This window comes from Mustelus asterias, chromosome 20 (assembly GCF_964213995.1).
Source record: "Mustelus asterias chromosome 20, sMusAst1.hap1.1, whole genome shotgun sequence".
NCBI classification, from domain to species: domain Eukaryota; kingdom Metazoa; phylum Chordata; class Chondrichthyes; order Carcharhiniformes; family Triakidae; genus Mustelus; species Mustelus asterias.
In genome coordinates this window covers 72,220,453-72,238,805 of record NC_135820.1, presented here as the reverse complement: position 1 = coordinate 72,238,805, position 18,353 = coordinate 72,220,453, and the positions used below count along the sequence as shown (strand labels likewise).

The 18,353-nt window shown below is 53.0% G+C and overlaps 1 long non-coding RNA gene across 1 annotated transcript in view; it reads right to left on the bottom strand.

Moving 5' to 3' along the window:
- Positions 1-7,977: 7,977 nt before the first annotated feature.
- Positions 7,978-18,353, bottom strand: part of LOC144508624 (uncharacterized) — a 59,996-nt gene continuing 49,620 nt past the window's right edge. The window contains exon 3 of the long non-coding RNA XR_013500312.1: positions 7,978-8,059. This is a non-coding gene — a long non-coding RNA (uncharacterized LOC144508624). The remainder of the gene's footprint in view (positions 8,060-18,353) is intronic.

Below are 18,353 nucleotides of genomic sequence, written 5' to 3'. Positions count from 1 at the left end.
ACACACACCCCCTTCTCCACACACACCCCCCCTCTCCACACACATCCCCCCCTCCACACACACCCCCCCCTCTCCACACACACCCCCCCCCTCTCCACACACACCCCCCCCACTCCACACACACCCCCCCCCCAATCACACACACCCCTCTCCACACACAACCCCCCCTCCACACACACCCCCCCTCTCCACACCCCCCCTTCTCCACACACGCCCCCCTCTCCACAACCCCCCCCTTCTCCACACACACACCCCCCTCCCACACACACCCCCCCCTCTCCACACACACACCCCCCCCAATCACACACACCCCTCTCCACACACACCCCCCCCCTCCACACACACCCCCTCTCCACACACACCCCCCCTCCACACACACCCCCCCCTCCACACACACCCCCCCCTCCACACACACCCCCCCCTCCAATCACACACCCCCCTCTCCACAACCCCCCCCCTTCTCCACACACACACCCCCCCCTCTCCACACACACCCCCCCTCCACACACACCCCCCTCTCCACACACCACCCCCCTCTCCACACACACCCCCCCTCTCCACACACCCCCCCTCCACCTCCACCACACCCCCCCTCCACACACACCCCCCCCTCTCCACACACCACCCCTCTCCACACACCCCCCCCTCTCCACACACCCCCCTCCGCCACACACACCCCCCCTCTCCACACACACCCCCCCTCTCCACACACACCCCCCCCTCTCCACACACACCCCCCCTCTCCACACACACACACCCCCCTCTCCACACACACACCCCCCGTCTCCACACACACCCCCCCTCTCCACACACACCCCCCCTCTCCACACACACACACCCCCCTCTCCACACACACACCCCCCGTCTCCACACACACCCCCCTCTCCACACACGCCCCCCTCTCCACACACACGCCCCCCTCTCCACACACGCCCCCCCCTCCACACACACGCCCCCCTCTCCACACACGCCCCCCCCCTCCACACACACGCCCCCCCTCTCACACACACACCCCCCCACACACACCCCCCCCCTCTCCACACACACACACCCCCCCCACACACACACCCCCCCCTCTCCACACACACACCCCCCTCCACACACACGCCCCCCTCTCCACACACACGCCCCCCCTCTCCACACACACGCCCCCCCTCTCCACACACACGCCCCCCCTCTCCACACACACGCCCCCCCTCTCCACACACACACCCCCCTCTCCACACACACACCCCCCTCTCCACACACACCCCCCCCTCTCCACACACCCCCCCTCTCCACACACACACCCCCCTCTCCACACACACACCCCCCTCTCCACACACACACCCCCTCTCCACACACACCCCCCCCTCTCCACACACCACCCCTCTCCACACACACCCCCCCCTCTCCACACACACCCCCCCTCTCCACACACACCCCCCCCTCTCCACACACACCCCCCCCTCTCCACACACACCCCCCCTCTCCACACACACGCCCCCCCTCTCCACACACACGCCCCCCTCTCACACACACACCCCCCATCTCCACACACCCCCCCCTTCTCCACACACACCCCCCCTCTCCACACACACCCCCCTTCTCCACACACACCCCCCCTCTCCACACACACCCCCCCTCTCCACACACACCCCCCCCTCTCCACACACACACCCCCCTCTCCACACACACGCCCCCTCTCCACACACACGCCCCCCCTCTCCACACACACGCCCCCCTCTCCACACACACACCCCCCCTCTCCACACACACGCCCCCCCTCTCCACACACACACCCCCCCCTCCCACACACACCCCCCCTCCACACACACCCCCCCCTCTCACACACACGCCCCCCCCCCCACACACCCCCTCTCCACACACCACCCCTCCCACACACACCCCCCTCCCACACCACCCCTCTCCACACACACCCCCCCTCTCCACACACACCCCCCCTCTCCACACACACCCCCCTCTCCACACACCACCCCTTCTCCCCCCACCCCCCCTCCCCACACACCCCCCCTTCTCCACACACCACCCCTCTCCACACACACACCCCCCCTCTCCACACACACCCCCCCCTCTCCACACACCCCCCCTCTCCACACACACCCCCCCTTCTCCACACACACCCCCCCCTCTCCACACACACCCCCCCCTCCACACACACACCCCCCCCTCTCCACACACACCCCCCCCTCTCCACACACACCCCCCCCTCCACACACACACCCCCCCCTCTCCACACACACCCCCCCTCTCCACACACACCCCCCCCTCTCCACACACACCCCCCCTCTCCACACACACCCCCCCCTCTCCACACACACCCCCCCCTCCACACACGCCCACCCCTCCTCTCCACACACGCCCCCCCCTCTCCACACACACCCCCCCTCTCCACACACACCCCCCCCTCTCCACACACGCCCACCCCTCTCTACACACACGCCCCCCCCTCTCTACACACACGCCCCCCCCCTCTCTACACACATGCCCCCCCCTCTCTACACACACACCCCCCCCCTCCACACACACACCCCCCCTCTCCACACACACACACCCCCCTCTCCACACACACACAGCCCCCTCTCCACACACACACAGCCCCCCTCTCCACACACACACAGCCCCCCTCTCCACACACACACAGCCCCCCTCTCCACACACACAGCCCCCCTCTCCACACACACAGCCCCCCTCTCCACACACACAGCCCTCCTCTCCACACACACAGCCCCCCCCTCTCCACACACACACACACACCCCCTCTCCACACACACACAGCCCCCCTCTCCACACACACAGCCTCCTCTCCACACACACAGCCCCCCCTCTCCACACACCACCCCCCCCTCTCCACACACACACACCCCCTCTCCACACACACACAGCCCCTCCTCTCCACACACACAGCCCCCCTCTCCACACACACAGCCCTCCTCTCCACACACACAGCCCCCCTCTCCACACACACAGCCCCCCTCTCCACACACACAGCCCCCCTCTCCACACACACACCCCCCCTCTCCACACACACACCCCCCTCTCCACACACACCCCCCCTCTCCACACACACGCCCCCCCCTCTCCACACACACACACCCCCCTCTCCACACACAGCCCCCCCTCTCCACACACACACACCCCCTCTCCACACACACACACCCCCCCTCTCCACACACACACACCCCCCCCTCTCCACACACACACCCCCCCTCTCCACACACAGCCCCCCCCTCTCCACACACACACCCCCCCTCTCCACACACACACCCCCCCTCTCCACACACACACCCCCCCTCTCCACACACACCCACCCCTCTCCACACACACCCCCCCTCTCCACACACACCCACCCTCTCCACACACACACACCCCCCCCTCTCCACACACACACACCACCTCTCCACACACCCCGCACGCACACCACCCCTCCCCCCACCCCCCCCCCATGTCCCTCACCTATCTGGTACATCTCCCCACACACAAGCGCACACACACACACACACCTCCTCCCCCACAACAACCCCCATCCCCCCCCCACCACACACACGCCCACACTTCATCACTTCTGAAATACCATCGCTGCTGTTTTATGGACAATGTGTCAGCCACTTTGCACTCAAACAGCAAACAAGTTAAGTGACCAGTCAGTCAGTCAGCTTGTGCTGCCATTGGCTGAGGGAGGAATGTTGGCTCGGATACAGCGAGATTCCCCCCCCCCCCCCCGCCCTCCTGCTCGTCCTACATTGCAGCAGCGACAGCACCGCATTGTGTGAAATGCTTTGGGATTGTCCTCACCTCATGAAATGCACTATATAAACACACGTCTTTCTCTAAACCCTCCGTTCAGCCTCGTGCCAGGACATCTCCTCATCCGAAAGATAGCAGCCCCTTGCTAATGCGCAAAGACTGGCTCAAAACTAAACACACACAGAGGCAACATAAAATCTGGCACAATAACAAAGCTGTTATCGTTGAAATAGCTTCTGCATTACAATCCCAAAATAACCCCCATCAATGGTGAATTACTGAAGAAATTACATTAAAAGCTCTGCCCCAATTGCAGCACAGATAAACACTTGCTGAAATGATGACTCTACGTGAGGCATTTAACTGGTTGTTACATTACTGTTAAAGACATTTGCTTCCTATTCCCTCCTCCCAATAGCACTGGGTTCTTGCACTGCAGCGCGGGCAAGTTGTTGAGATCAGAGTGATGCACAGATTAATGCCAAGGCCTACTTAAAGAACGAGACAGGCCATGTTTTCAACTGCAAGAAGTGTACGTTTAAAGTTTAAGTTTATTTATTGGCGTCACAAGTAGGCTTACATTCACAAAAACAGAAAATGCTGGAAAATCTCAGCAGGCCTGACAGCATCTGTGGGGAGAGAATAGGGCCAACGTTTCGGGTCTCGATGACCCTTTGTCAGAAGCCCTCTAGACTCAAAACATCAGCTCTTTTCCAAGTGTCGCAAACTGAACGGACAAGGCTTTTCTCTCCCCAGAGACGCTGTCAGACCTGCTGACACTTTCCAGCATTTTCTGTTTTTGTTTCAGATCCGAGCATCTGCGGTATTTTCCTTTTATCTTCGTCTTGCATTAACACTGCAATGAAGTTACTGTGAAAATCCCCTCCACACTCCAGCGCCTGTTCGGGTGCACTGAGGGTGAATTTAGCACCTAACCAGCAAGGCTTTCGGGCTGTGGGAGGAAGCTGGAGCACCCGGAGGAAACCCACGCAGACACGGGGAGAACGTGCAGACTCCACACAGAGAGTGACCCAAGCCGGGAATCGAACCCGGGTCCCTGGCGCTGTGAGGCAGCGGCACTAACCACTGTGCCACCCCTGTATGCTTGGAGAATTCCACTCAATATGATATATATTGGCACTTCACATGGTTTCATATTTTAGGCTCCTGTACCGCACACTATCCTACAATTCGGGTTTGTTCTACACTGTTCTTCAATCCGGCAATTTAAGCTCATAGTCCCCACACTGTCTCAACATTTAGAGTTCGTATCTCGCACTATCCTAGGGACAGGACGCTACGTGGTCTCATTTTTTGGGGATTTCTGTCCTGCTTTGTAAGGTTGGGGGTGAAGAATGACCCAGCCAAGAGACTGAGAATGGTCATCACTGCGGCATCACCCTTTCTTCCTTCTGACTGTGGAATTAGGGCTCTTGGGGCAACTGGAGCCGGCAGCCCTTCAGGGCAGGAAGGCCAACTATAATACCCAACACAGGCCAGCGACACGGGAAAAGGACAATAACACTACAATGAAGTTACACAATACTTGCCAAATCCCGGCAAAACAAAACGCTCCCCTTTTTAATGTTTTTAATGTTTCTCAATTTTTTGGTTTTGTGTCGTTCACTGGTGATGTGGGGTGGGGTGACAGTGTGTGGGAAGGGGGGTGATGTGGGTGGGGTGACAGTGTGTGGGAAGGGGGGGTGATGTGGGGTGGGGTGACAGTGTGTGGGAACGGGGGTGATGTGGGGAGGGGTGACGGTGTGTGGGAAGGGGGGGTGATATGGGGAGGGGTGACGATGTGTGGGAACGGGGGTGATGTGGGGAGGGGAGCGAGTGTGTGGGAAGGGGGGTGATGTGGGGAGGGATGACGGTGTGTGGGAAGGGGGGTGATGTGGGGAGGGATGACGGTGTGTGGGAAGGGGGGGTGATGTGGGGTGGGGTGACGGTGTGTGGGAAGGGGGGTGATATGGGGAGGGGTGACGGTGTGTGGGAACGGGGGTGATGTGGGGAGGGGAGCGAGTGTGTGGGAAGGGGGGTGATGTGGGGAGGGATGACGGTGTGTGGGAAGGGGGGGTGATGTGGGGAGGGGAGCGAGTGTGTGGGAAGGGGGGTAATGTGGGGAGGGGAGCGAGTGTGTGGGAAGGGGGGTGATGTGGGGAGGGATGACGGTGTGTGGGAAGGGGGTGATGTGGGGAGGGGAGTGAGTGTGTGGGAAGGGGGGTAATGTGGGGAGGGGAGCGAGTGTGGGGCGGTGATGTGTGGGGGTGGGGGATAGTTATGTGAGGGATGATGTGTGGGGGAGGGGTGAGTGGGTGTGGAGGAGCGGTGAGGGGGTGTGGGGAGGGGGTGTGGGTGGGGGGGGGGCCTGATGTGGGGAGGGGGTGGGGGTGAGGGGGAGGGGGAGGGGGTGAGGGGGAGGGGGTGAGGGGGAGGGGGATGCTGGAAAGGGTATGACAAAACCTCTCAAATACATGTACTGATCTGATTTTTAAAAATTCTCTCCTCGTATTAAACAGCGTGGGATGTCTCAGGAAGATTGCTCTTTGTGAAACCATCACACCAGCTGTTCACTGTGGTGTTAAAGCCACTCACTCCAGGATTAGCAGAAAATCTGCGCAACATAATGATGGCACCACCTGGACATCAGCCCGTTTCTCTCTCAGCACAGCAGACCTCCCAGAGCTCGGGATTAGTAAACCAATGCAGATTGCACACACTGCACCCCGCTGACCCCGGCTGCCTCTCCCTCCCCATTTACACAATTGAATTTGTACTCACTTCACAGTAAAAGCCATGTTTATAGAACGTTGCCTCAGATTTGTACACCATGAAGTACTTTGGAACTATTGAAATGTGAAAAAAAAAAACAGGACAAACCCTGATGACATCAACTGCCCCTCGGTGTCCCGAGATGTGTCGGTGAGATGGATTAGCCTTGATAAAGATACGCGGGGATAGGGCAGGTGAGTGGACCTGGGTAAGATATTCAGAGAGTCGGTGCAGACGCGAGGGGCAGCATGGCCTCATTCTGTACTGGAGGGATTCTATAATCTGTTTTTACCTTAGCAATTTAAAAAAAAAATGTTTTTATGAGAGGCACAGTCTGAAGATGTGTGGGTTAGGTGCATTGGCCATGGGATGTGTAGGTTAGACGGATTAGCGGGTTAAATATGTGGGGTTACGGGGACAGGGCCTGGGTGGGATTGTGGTCAGTGCAGACTCGATGGGCCAAATGGCCTCTTTCTGCACTGTAGGGATTCTATGATTCTAGAAAGTAGGCTTACATTAACGCTGCAATGAAGTTACTGTGAAAATCCCCTAGTCGCCACACTCCGGCACCTGTTTGGGTACACGGAGGGAGAATTTATCATGGCCGATGCACCCTAACCAGCACGTCTTTCGGACTGTGGGAGGAAACCGGAGCACCCGGAGGAAACCCACGCAGACACGGGGAGAACGTGCAGACTCCACACAGACAGTGACCCAGGCCGGGAGTCGAACCCGGGTCCCTGGCGCTATGAGGCAGCAGTGCTAACCGCTGTGTCACCGATGTTGGTGGAGGGATAAATATCAGAGGCACTAGTGAAAACTCCGCTGTTCTTCTGTGAGTGGTGTTATGGTAGTTTTGATGTCCAATTGAAAAGGCAGAGAGGGCCTCGGTTTGACGTCTCATCCAAAAGATGGTACCTCAGACAGTGTCGCACACCCTTTCCACTCCACTGGGAGTGTCAGCCCAGGCTTTGTGCTCGAGTCTCTGCAGCGAGATTCAAACCAACATCTGTCTAATTGAGATGTGAATTAGTACGACCAGCTGAGCTACGGCTGCCACACGGGGTCGCGATGTAAACACAACGCACAGCTCACAACCCCCACACCCATTTCCCTGTGCTCGGGGTCAAAACTCCACTGGTGGAAGAGTGGAGGTGAAATGTGTGGATGACTAATGTTCTCTGCTGCTCTTCAACCAGGTGCCGGGGTTTGGAGGGGTTGGAGTGGGGGAGGAGGTGGGGTTGGGGAAGGGGCAGGTAAAGGTTCCTGATCTGTAAGGCTCAGCTTCACACTTGAACATTGCGAGACGCACACACAGCCAACTCCTCTGAATGTTGTGCACCTCTTCCTGCTCTCCATTCTTTCCACCCCAGCAAGGTGGAACGCGCACATCGACACATCCTTCCAGTGGTGGGATAAAATCCCACACCAAAAAAAAAATAAGACCTTCGGACACTCGCACGTTCCTGCAGGAAACCTGTCGGAGGACACGGACACGACATACCTGACAGTCGAAATCCTGGAAGTTCCTCGCGGAATTCTGCAGAAGAAGAATGGAAAAGGGAAGCAATCAGTAACTCCACCAATTACCAACCCATTCCCAGTTCAGATGCTTATCCATGCGGGAGGCAAATGGGATCGCGGAGGCGTTAACCCAACAATATTCCCACCAACAGCCACACCCTACCAGTGGCTCCTCGGGTTATAACCTCAAACATGACACATTGAATTACAGTCAAGGGAAAGGATCATTTTCTTTGGCAACTATTTTGAATTCAATCACTCAAGCAGGAAAAAAAAACCTCAAGTGAAATGGACTTGGGCTTTGAGCAGAAAGGATTAAGTGAATTAAATTTTCATTTTCCGTTACATTACCTGTGCTTCCCTCCTCGTTATTTTATTTTCCTGACAAGTTTCCCTCCTGCTCCTTTGGCACATTAGATGTTCTCTGGTATCTCACCCCAGTGACTCCCCAATCAGGTGCAAGACTGCCCGATGAGGGTGCCTGGGCTACAGAACAATCCTCAATGTGAAGACAGGACTTCATCTCCACAAGGACTGTGCAGCGGTCACTCCCACCGATAAGGTCACAGACAGATGCATGAGGTGAGAGCATTCAACACCGCTAGGCACTCCTGTGAGTGATTCCCAGCCTTTTTTAGGAGCCATTTACACCATTGTTCCCAGGGAATTTCAGTTCCAACTTACGGCGTTTCGAATTACAGCATGGTTGCAATTACAACCTGGGAGGGATGAGGTGCTTTTCCCTCTTGTTGGTTCCCTCACCACCCGCCGCGGTCCAAATCTATGTCCTTTCGGACCTGGCCAGCTTTGTCAGTGGTGGTTCTACTGAGCCACACTTGGTGATGATGTGGGGATGCCGGCTTTGGACTGGGGTGGGGGGCACAGTAAGAAGTCTCACAACACCAGGTTAAAGTCCAACAGGTTTATTTGGAATCACGAGCTTTTGGAACACTGCTCCTTCATCAGGTGAGTGACTCTGAAAACTCGTGATTCCAAATAAACCTGTTGGACTTTAACCTGGTGCTGTGAGACTTCTTACTGTGTCCACTTGGTGATGGACATTGAGGTCCCCTCCCAGAGTGCATTCTGCACCCTTTCCACAATCAGTGCTTCTTCCAAGTATTTTTTATTCATTCATGTGACGTGGGTTTCGATGGCTGGGCCAATATTTATTATCCATCCCTAATTGCTCTCGGACTGAGTGGCTTGCTAGGCCATTTCAGAGAGTCTACCACATTGCTGTGGATCTGCAGTAAACACAGTAGCAATCCTTCCCTAAAGGACATTAGAGAATCAGATGGGTTTTTAATGATGATCGACAATAGTAGTCATTTGACATTTGTTTCTAAAATTCCAAATTCTTACTAAATTCAAATTCCACCATCTGCCTTGGTGGGATTCGAACCCAGGTCCCCAGAGGATTCCCCTGGGTCTCTGGATTACTAGTCCAGCGACAATACCATGGTACCACTGCCTCCCCAAGTTTCACTTAAAAGTCATATCATAGAGGTTTACAGCATGGAAACAGGCCCTTTGGCCCAACAAGTCCATGCTGCCCCTTTTTTAAAAAACCACTAAGTTAATCCCAACTGCCCGCGTTTGGCCCATATCTCTCTGTACCCGTCTTACCCATGTAACTGTCCAAATGCTTTTTAAAAGACAAAGTTGTACCCGCCTCTACTACTACCTCTGGCAGCTTGTTCCAGACACTCACCACCCTCTGTGTGGAAAAAATGCCCCTCTGGACCCTTTTGTATCTCTTCCCTCTCACCTGTGGTTTTCAGGAATGCAACCACAGCGTTAAGTGAGGAGTTATTGTGCTCTGTTGGGTTGAGACTAGGTACCTCTCCATCCAGAGGGAGATTTTTAAAAAATCAATTTTCAGAAGTAATATCAGAAGAAAATACCGTAGTGTAGAAAGAATTAAGCTAGGGAATAAGGATGGAAGAAAAAGAGAGTCATTTGTATTCACGCAGAGCCTTTCATAGCCACGGGACACACTGAAGAGCTTTACAGTTGATGAAGAACTGGTGGCACAGTGGTTAGCACTGCTGCCTCACAGCGCCAGGGACCCGGGTTCAATTCCCAGTTTGGGTCACTGTCTGTGTGGAGTTTGCACATTCTCCCCATGTCTGCCTGGGTTTCCTCCCACAGTCCGAAGATGTGAGGGTTAGGTGGATTGGCCATGCTAAATTGCCTCTTAGTGTCAGGTGTACTAGCTAGGGTAAGTGCATGGTGTTGTGGGGATAGGGCCTAGGTGGGATTGAGGTCGGTGCAGACTTGATGGGCCGAATGGCCTCCTTCTGCGCTGCAGGATTCTATGAACTTTTGAGATGTGGTTACTTGTGTAATGTGGGAACTAATTTTCAAATTAAACAAGTTTGCGCAGAGCAAGATCCCACAAACAGCAAATGAGATAAGTGCCCTCACAATCTGTTTATCTAATGATAAATTCATCTGTTTTTTTTATTTCTGATAAACGTGGTGGAATTGTTTATCTCTACCTAAAAGGACAGACACCTCATCTGAAAGTTACCATTCCAGCTGTGTGAAACTCCCTCAATACTGTACTGATTTGTCAGCATAGATTATGCGCTTAAACCTCTGGATTGGGGTTCGAGTTCATGGCTTTCTCACTCAGAGACAAGGGCCGGACTTTTACCGGCATTCCCTGTTGGCCTCAGGTGGGATCGTACGAACCTCGGGCGGACGTGCCGGGAAAATTCTGCCCAAGATGTGCTACCAACTGATTCAGGGATGATAGTGAAGAATAAAGTGAGCAGCAATGATGCTGATTGGAGCTATCAAAAACATACATAACATTGGACTGGTTATATCGCTGGCAGTTCTATTTCTGAAGCTCACTAAACATCCATCACTAAAAGAAATCTGCAAACACCCACAGAGCAGCACTGATGCCGACTCAGTGATGCCAAATCCCTCTCTGAGATTTTGTTTTTGGACGTTCAGCCGAGACGAAGGATGTTGCAGATGGGCTCATTGTGTATCTTGATGCACAACATGAAGATCTCTCTGCGGGGGAGCGATCATTCATGGGGCCCTTCCTTGGCCTGGGGACGAAGGCTGCGGAAATGTCACTGGGGGGGGGGTTAATTCAGGGCTGCCCAAGAGGAGACAATGGCGCACCGTGACAGTAAGAAGTTTAACAACACCAGGTTAAAGTCCAACAGGTTTATTTGGTAGCAAAAGCCACACAAGCCAGCATCTCCACATCATGAGCACCGCGACAGGCCCAGCTTTCACAGCAGTTTGGGTTTCAGATCGAGCCCCACACGTTTCACACTCATCTCTCTCTCTCTCTCCCAATAAAATATAAAACTGGCAACCCAAAGAGACAAGGGGTAATGGTGGGGACGGAGACATTTACAAGTAGTCCTCAGTCTTACGACAACATGGGTTTTCAGGTACCAATCATAATTCAAAACGTTGCAAGTCGGAACTGGTATTTTTTTAAAAAGGGGGATGGCACGGTGGCACAGTGGTTGGCACTGCTGCCTCTCAGCGCCAGGGACCCGGGTTCAATTCCCGGCCTGGGCCACTGTCTGTGTGGAGTCTACACCTTTCCCCCCCCCCCCGTGTCTGCGTGGGTTTCCTCTGGGTGCTCCGGTTTCCTCCCACAGTCCGAACGACATGCTGGTTAGGGTGCATTGGCCGTGCTAAATTGCCCCTTATTGTCCCGGGATGTGTAGGTTAGAGGGATTAGCAGGGTAAATATGTGAGGTTACGGGGATAGAGCCTGGGTGGGATTGTGGTCGGTGCAGACTCGATGGGCCGAATGGCCTCCTTCTGCACTGTAGGGATTCTATGATTCTATATTCCCACAGGAACATTGGAGGGAGGGAGCTGCTCCTAGCTCCAGCTTTGGCCAGAGATGTTGTGTATTTCTGACACCTTTCTCTTCACTGAAAAGGGAGACGTGTTGCCAAAGCTTTCCATCTTTCTCTCGTCAGGACAAATACAAGAATGCCAAATTTCAAACAACCGATACTCCAAGAGAAAGGGTTACTGACGGGTTTGCAAGTGGACTGATTGGGCAAGACGTTGCCATGGAGAAAGCAACAGGAAACTATCGACTCTCTAAGCTCCCGGGTTATTGGAAAAAAGATGCAATGCCTGAATATATTCCTTTTGTTTGCTGATTTGATTTTGATTTGATTTGATTTACTTTTGTCACATGTATTAAATACAGTGAAAAGTATTGTTTCTTGCGCGCTATACAGACAAAGCATACCATTCATAGAGAAGGAAACGAGAGAGTGCAGAATGTAGTGTAACAGTCACAGCTAGGGTGCAGAGAGAGATCAACTTAATGAGAGGTAGGTCCAATCAAAAGTCTGACAGCAGCAGGGAAGAAGCTGTTCTTGAGTCAGTTGGTACGTGACCTCAAAGTTTTGTATCTTTTTTCCGAAGGAAGAAAGTGGAAGAATGTCCAGGGTCCTTAATTATGCTGGCTGCTTTGCCGAGGCAGCGGGAAGTGTAGACAGAGTCAATGGATGGGAGGCTGGTTTGCGTGATGGATTGGACTACATTCACGACCTTTTTCTAGTTCCTTTTGGTCTTGGACAGAGCAGGAGAATGGGTCCCTGAGTAAAATACCTATCGCTTCTAGCAAGTCCCTGCGCATGGGGTGGCACGGTGGCACAGTGGTTAGCACTGCTGCCTCGCGGCACCGTCAATTCCTGGCTTGGATCACTGTCTGTGTGGAACAAAGAACAGTACAGCACAGGAAACAGGCCCTTCGGCCCTCCAAGCCTGTGCCGCTCCTTGGTCCAACTAGACCAATCGTTTGTATCCCTCCATTCCCAGGCTGCTCATGTGACTATCCAGGTAAGTCTTAAACGATGTCAGCGTGCCTGCCTCCACCACCCTACTTGGCAGCGCATTCCAGGCCCCCACCACCCTCTGTGTAAAAAACGTCCCTCTGATGTCTGAGTTATACTTCGCCCCTCTCAGCTTGAACCCGTGACCCCTCGTGATCGTCACCTCCGACCTGGGAAAAAGCTTCCCACTGTTCACCCTATCTATACCCTTCATAATCTTGTATACCTCTATTAGATCTCCCCTCATTCTCCGTCTTTCCAAGGAGAACAACCCCAGTCTACCCAATCTCTCCTCATAGCTAAGACCCTCCATACCAGGCAACATCCTGGTAAACCTTCTCTGCACTCTCTCCAATGCCTCCACGTCCTTCTGGTAGTGCAGCGACCAGAACTGGACGTAGTACTCCAAATGCGGCCTAACCAGCGTTCTATACAGCTGCATCATCAGACTCCAGCTTTTATACTCTATACCCCGTCCTATAAAGGCAAGCATACCGTATGCCTTCTTCACCACCTTCTCCACCTGTGTTGCCACCTTCAAGGATTTGTGGACTTGCACACCTAGGTCCCTCTGTGTTTCTATACTCCTGATGACTCTGCCATTTATTGCATAACTCCTCCCTACATTATTTCTTCCAAAATGCATCACTTCGCATTTATCCGGATTAAATTCCATCTGCCACCTCTCCGCCCAATTTTCCAGCCTATCTATATCCTGCTGTATTGCCCGACAATGCTCTTCGCTATCCGCAATTCCAGCCATCTTTGTGTCATCCGCAAACTTGCTGATTACACCAGTTACACCTTCTTCCAAATCATTTATATATATCACAAATAGCAGAGGTCCCAGTACAGAGCCCTGCGGAACACCACTGGTCACAGACCTCCAGCCGGAAAAAGACCCTTCGACCACTACCCTCTGTCTCCTATGGCCAAGCCAGTTCTCCACCCATCGAGCCACTTCTCCTTGTATCCCATGAGCCTTAACCTTCTTAACCAACCTGCCATGTGGGACTTTGTCAAATGCCTTACTGAAATCCATATAGACGACATCCACGGCCCTTCCTTCATCAACCGTTTTTGTCACTTCCTCAAAAAACTCCTCCAAATTTGTAAGGCACGACCTCCCTCTTACAAAACCATGCTGTCTGTCACTAATGAGATTGTTCCGTTCTAAATGCACATACATCCTGTCTCTAAGAATCCTCTCCAACAACTTCCCTACCACGGACGTCAAGCTCACCGGCCTATAATTTCCTGGGTTATCCCTGCTACCCTTCTTAAACAACGGGACCACATTCGCTATCCTCCAATCCTCAGGGACCTCACCCGTGTCCAAAGAAGCGACAAAGATTTCCGTCAGAGGCCCAGCAATTTCCTCTCTCGTCTCCCTGAGCAGTCGAGGATAGATGCCATCAGGCCCTGGGGCTTTGTCAGTTTTAATGTTCCCTAAAAAACCTAACACTTCCTCTCTCGTAATGGAGATTTTCTCTAACGGGTCAACACCTCCCTCCGAGACACTCCCGGTTAACACGCCCCTCTCCTTCGTGAATACCGATGCAAAGTATTCATTTAGGATCTCCCCTATTCCCTTGGGTTCTAAGCATAATTCCCCTCCTTTGTCCCTGAGAGGTCCGATTTTCTCCCTGACAACTCTTTTGTTCCTAACGTATGAATAGAATGCCTTAGGATTCTCCTTAATCCTGCCTGCCAAGAACATCTCGTGCCCTCTTTTTGCCCTTCTAACTCCCCGTTTGAGATCTTTCCTACTCTCTCTGTATTCCTCCAGAGCTCCATCTGTTTTCAGTTGCCTGGACTTAACGTACGCCTCCCTTTTCATTTTAATCAGATCCTCAATTTCCCTGGTTATCCACGGCTCTCGAATCCTACCTTTCCTATCTTTCCTTTTTACAGGCACATGCCTATCCTGCAGCCTTATCAATAGTTCCTTAAAAGACTCCCACATGCCAGACGCGGACTTACCCTCGAACATCCTCTCCCAATCAACATCCACCAATTCCTGCCTAATCCGGCTATAGTCAGCCTTCCCCCAATTTAGCACCCTGCCCGTAGGACAGCACTCATCCTTGTCCATTACTATCCTAAAGTTAACAGAGTTGTGGTCACTATTTGCCACATGTTCCCCTACCGAAACTTTGACGACCTGACCGGGCTCATTTCCCAGAACTAGGTCCAGTATAGCCCCCTCTCTAGTCGGGCTATCTACATACTGTTCCAAAGAACCTTCCAGTACGCATTTTACAAATTCCTCCCCGTCCGGTCCCCCAGCTCTAAGCACTTTCCAGTCTGTGCCAGGGAAATTAAAGTCCCCCACTACAACAACCCTATTTTTTCTGCACCTATCCAGAATCTCCTGACATATCCTTTCCTCCACTTCCCGTGGGCTGTTGGGTGGTCTGTAGTACACCCCCAGCATAGTGACTGCACCCTTCCTGTTTCTGAGTTCCACCCACAGCGACTCAGTACATGACCCCTCTAAGTTGTCTACCCTCTGCACCGCGGTAATATGCTCCTTCACTAATATCGCTACTCCCCCACCTTTTTTAGCCCCTCCTCTGTCTCGCCTAAAACACTGATACCCCGGAATATTCAGCTGCCAGTCCTGTCCTTCTTTTAACCAAGTTTCCGTCACCGCAACCACATCCAAATTCCGCACAAGCATTAAGGCCCTAAGTTCGTCTGTTTTACCCGTTACACTCCTCGCATTGAAGCAGATGCACTCCAGACCTCCAGGCCCAGTCAGGTCCTCCTCCTCCAGAGTGCTCCTCTTCTTAGCTAGCCTTGCCCTGGCCCCCAGCTCGACCCCAGCCTCAGTATTTACTGACCTCCTGTTTTGTTCCCCACCCCCCTGCCACACTAGTTTAAATCCTGCCGAAACACTCGAGCAAAACTCCCAGCCAGGATATTTGCTCCCTTCCAGTTAAGGTGTAACCCATCCTTTCTGTACAGTTGCCATCCTGACTTGAAGATTTCCCAGTTATCTATGAATTTAAAACCCTTCCTCTTGCACCAGTCCTTTAGCCACGCGTTCAACTGTAGAATCTCCCTGTTCCGAGCCTCACTTGCACTAGGCACCGGGAGCAGTCCAGAGATTGCTACACTGGAGGTCTTACTTTTTAGCCTAGCACCCAACTCCCTGAATTTCTCTCGTATGACCCCCCTGCTCTTCCTACCTACATCATTTCCCCCAATGTGTACAATCACATCCGTTTGACTACCTTCCTTTCTAAATATGCTTCCTACCCTCTCGGAGACATCCAGTACCCCGGCACCAGGGAGGCAGACTACCATCCTGGATTCTCGTTCAGTCCCACAGAAGCGCCTGTCCGTGCCTCTAACTATTGCGTCCCCCACAACTATCGCTCTCCTAAACCCCTTCTTTCCCTTCCGGACCCCTGAGCCTGTCTCCGTGGAGGCGATCTGGTCCTCGTGGCTTACCCCTGGAGGGTCATCCCCCTCCACAGAATCCAAAACAATATACCTATTGTGGAGGGGGACAACCACAGGGGATCCCTCCACAGACTGCTCACTCCCTTCCCTTCTCCCATCTGTTGCCCATCCCTTTCTCTTATGGGAGACTGCCACTGGGGTGCTTTCTGGCACATCACCCTTCTGACTATTACCCCTCCTAACCGTGACCCACGTGTCTTCCTTCCGAGACCCTGGTGTCACTACCTGACTATAACTTTTATCTATGACTCTCTCATTTTCCCTAACTAAACTGAGTTCATCGAGCCTCAGCTCCAGCTCCCTTACACGATCCTTCAGGAGATGCAGTTCCACACATCTGGCACAGATATGGACTTCCGGGAGGCAAGTTGTCTCCAGGAACTCCCACATCCCACACCGAATGCAGTATACTGGCCTCCCACTCATACCAGCCATGTCCTTTTTAGTTTTGGGGATAAAACAAAAAGGGGGTGTAACCAAAGAAAAACAAACAAACAACCTTCCTCGCCTAAGCCCTGTGAGCCAAAGCCCTTTTAGCTCTCACTCTGTCCCCTGCTCACTCCGCTGCCCGCTAACGACGCTGCCCGCTCAAAGGTGCGGCCTACTTTTAAACCCTCCAAAATCTTCCCAGGCTGCTGCTGGGCCTATTTCCTGTTTAGAAAAAAAAACCTCCGATTTTTTTCACTAATTTAACTGAAAAATAATTAAATAAATTAGTGCACAAACAAGCTCCCTTACCCTCAGCCTGCTCCTGTGGAACAATGAGGCTGCACATTCTCCCCATGTCTGTGTGGGTTTCCTCCGGGTGCTCTGGTTTCCTCCCACAGTCCAAAGGATGTGCTGGTTAGGTAGATTGGCCGTGCTAAATTCACCCTCAATGTACCCGAACTGGCACCGGAGTGTGGCAACTCGGAGATTTTCACAATAACTTCATTGCAGTGTTAATGTAAGCCTACTTGTGACACTAATAAATAAACTTTAAACTTAAAAGCTTTTAAATGGGGGACAGCTTGCTGATCCAAGGCTGGAAATCACTCATGGGGTACCCTGGCAGTGTCAAATGCTCTCACTCTTTCCCTGTCAAGCGGCTGAGGCGATGCCCGCACACCTCAGCACAACTTCCTCAGCTAGTGTGGGGGTATAATGTGAAGCCATTCAATCACTGTCAGCTGCATGTTAATCCTGAACCTCTGCAACTCAGGAGAATATTAAATGCAACGTACGTGTATATAAACGCATTCAAATCCTGATGGTTCTGCCAAAAATCTGAACAGAATAAAACACTCGTTTCTAAGCTAATTAACATGGTTCAAGCTTGTCCCGTCACACAGATGGTCGGCGCTGAACATCAACATGCACGTATAAACATGCTGGTGCGGAGTCAGAAAACCCAAACTGATGGTGCAAAGTCAAAATGGGGTGTCAGCATTAAAACATTGTAAGTGCTGTTTGTTGTAACCTGAGCATTGTAAAGTCAAGGGCTGTCTGTATACAGGATAATGGTGAGGCCACAACTTGATCTGATTTATTATTGTCACATAGAATGCTACAGTGCAGAAGGAGGCCATTCGGCCCATCGAGTCTGCGCCGACTACAATCCCACCCATAACCTATCCCCATAACCCCATGCATTTACCCAGCCTGACACTAACAGGCAATTTACCATGGCCAATCCACCTAACCCGCACATCTTTAGACTGTGGGAGGAAACCGGAGCGCCCGGAGGAAACCCACGCAGACACGGGGAGAATGTGCAAACTCCACACAGACAGTGACCCAAGCCGGGAACCGAACCTGGGTCCCTGGCGCTGTGAGGCAGCAGCGCTAACCACTGTGCCACCGTGTCGCCCACTGTACACATGTATTAGTGTACAGTGAAAAGTATGTTCCTTGCTAGCTATCCAAAGCATACCGTTCATAGAGAAGGAAACGAGAGAGTGCAGAATGTAGTGTTACAGTCATAGCTATGGTATAGAGAAAGATCAACTTAATGCAAGG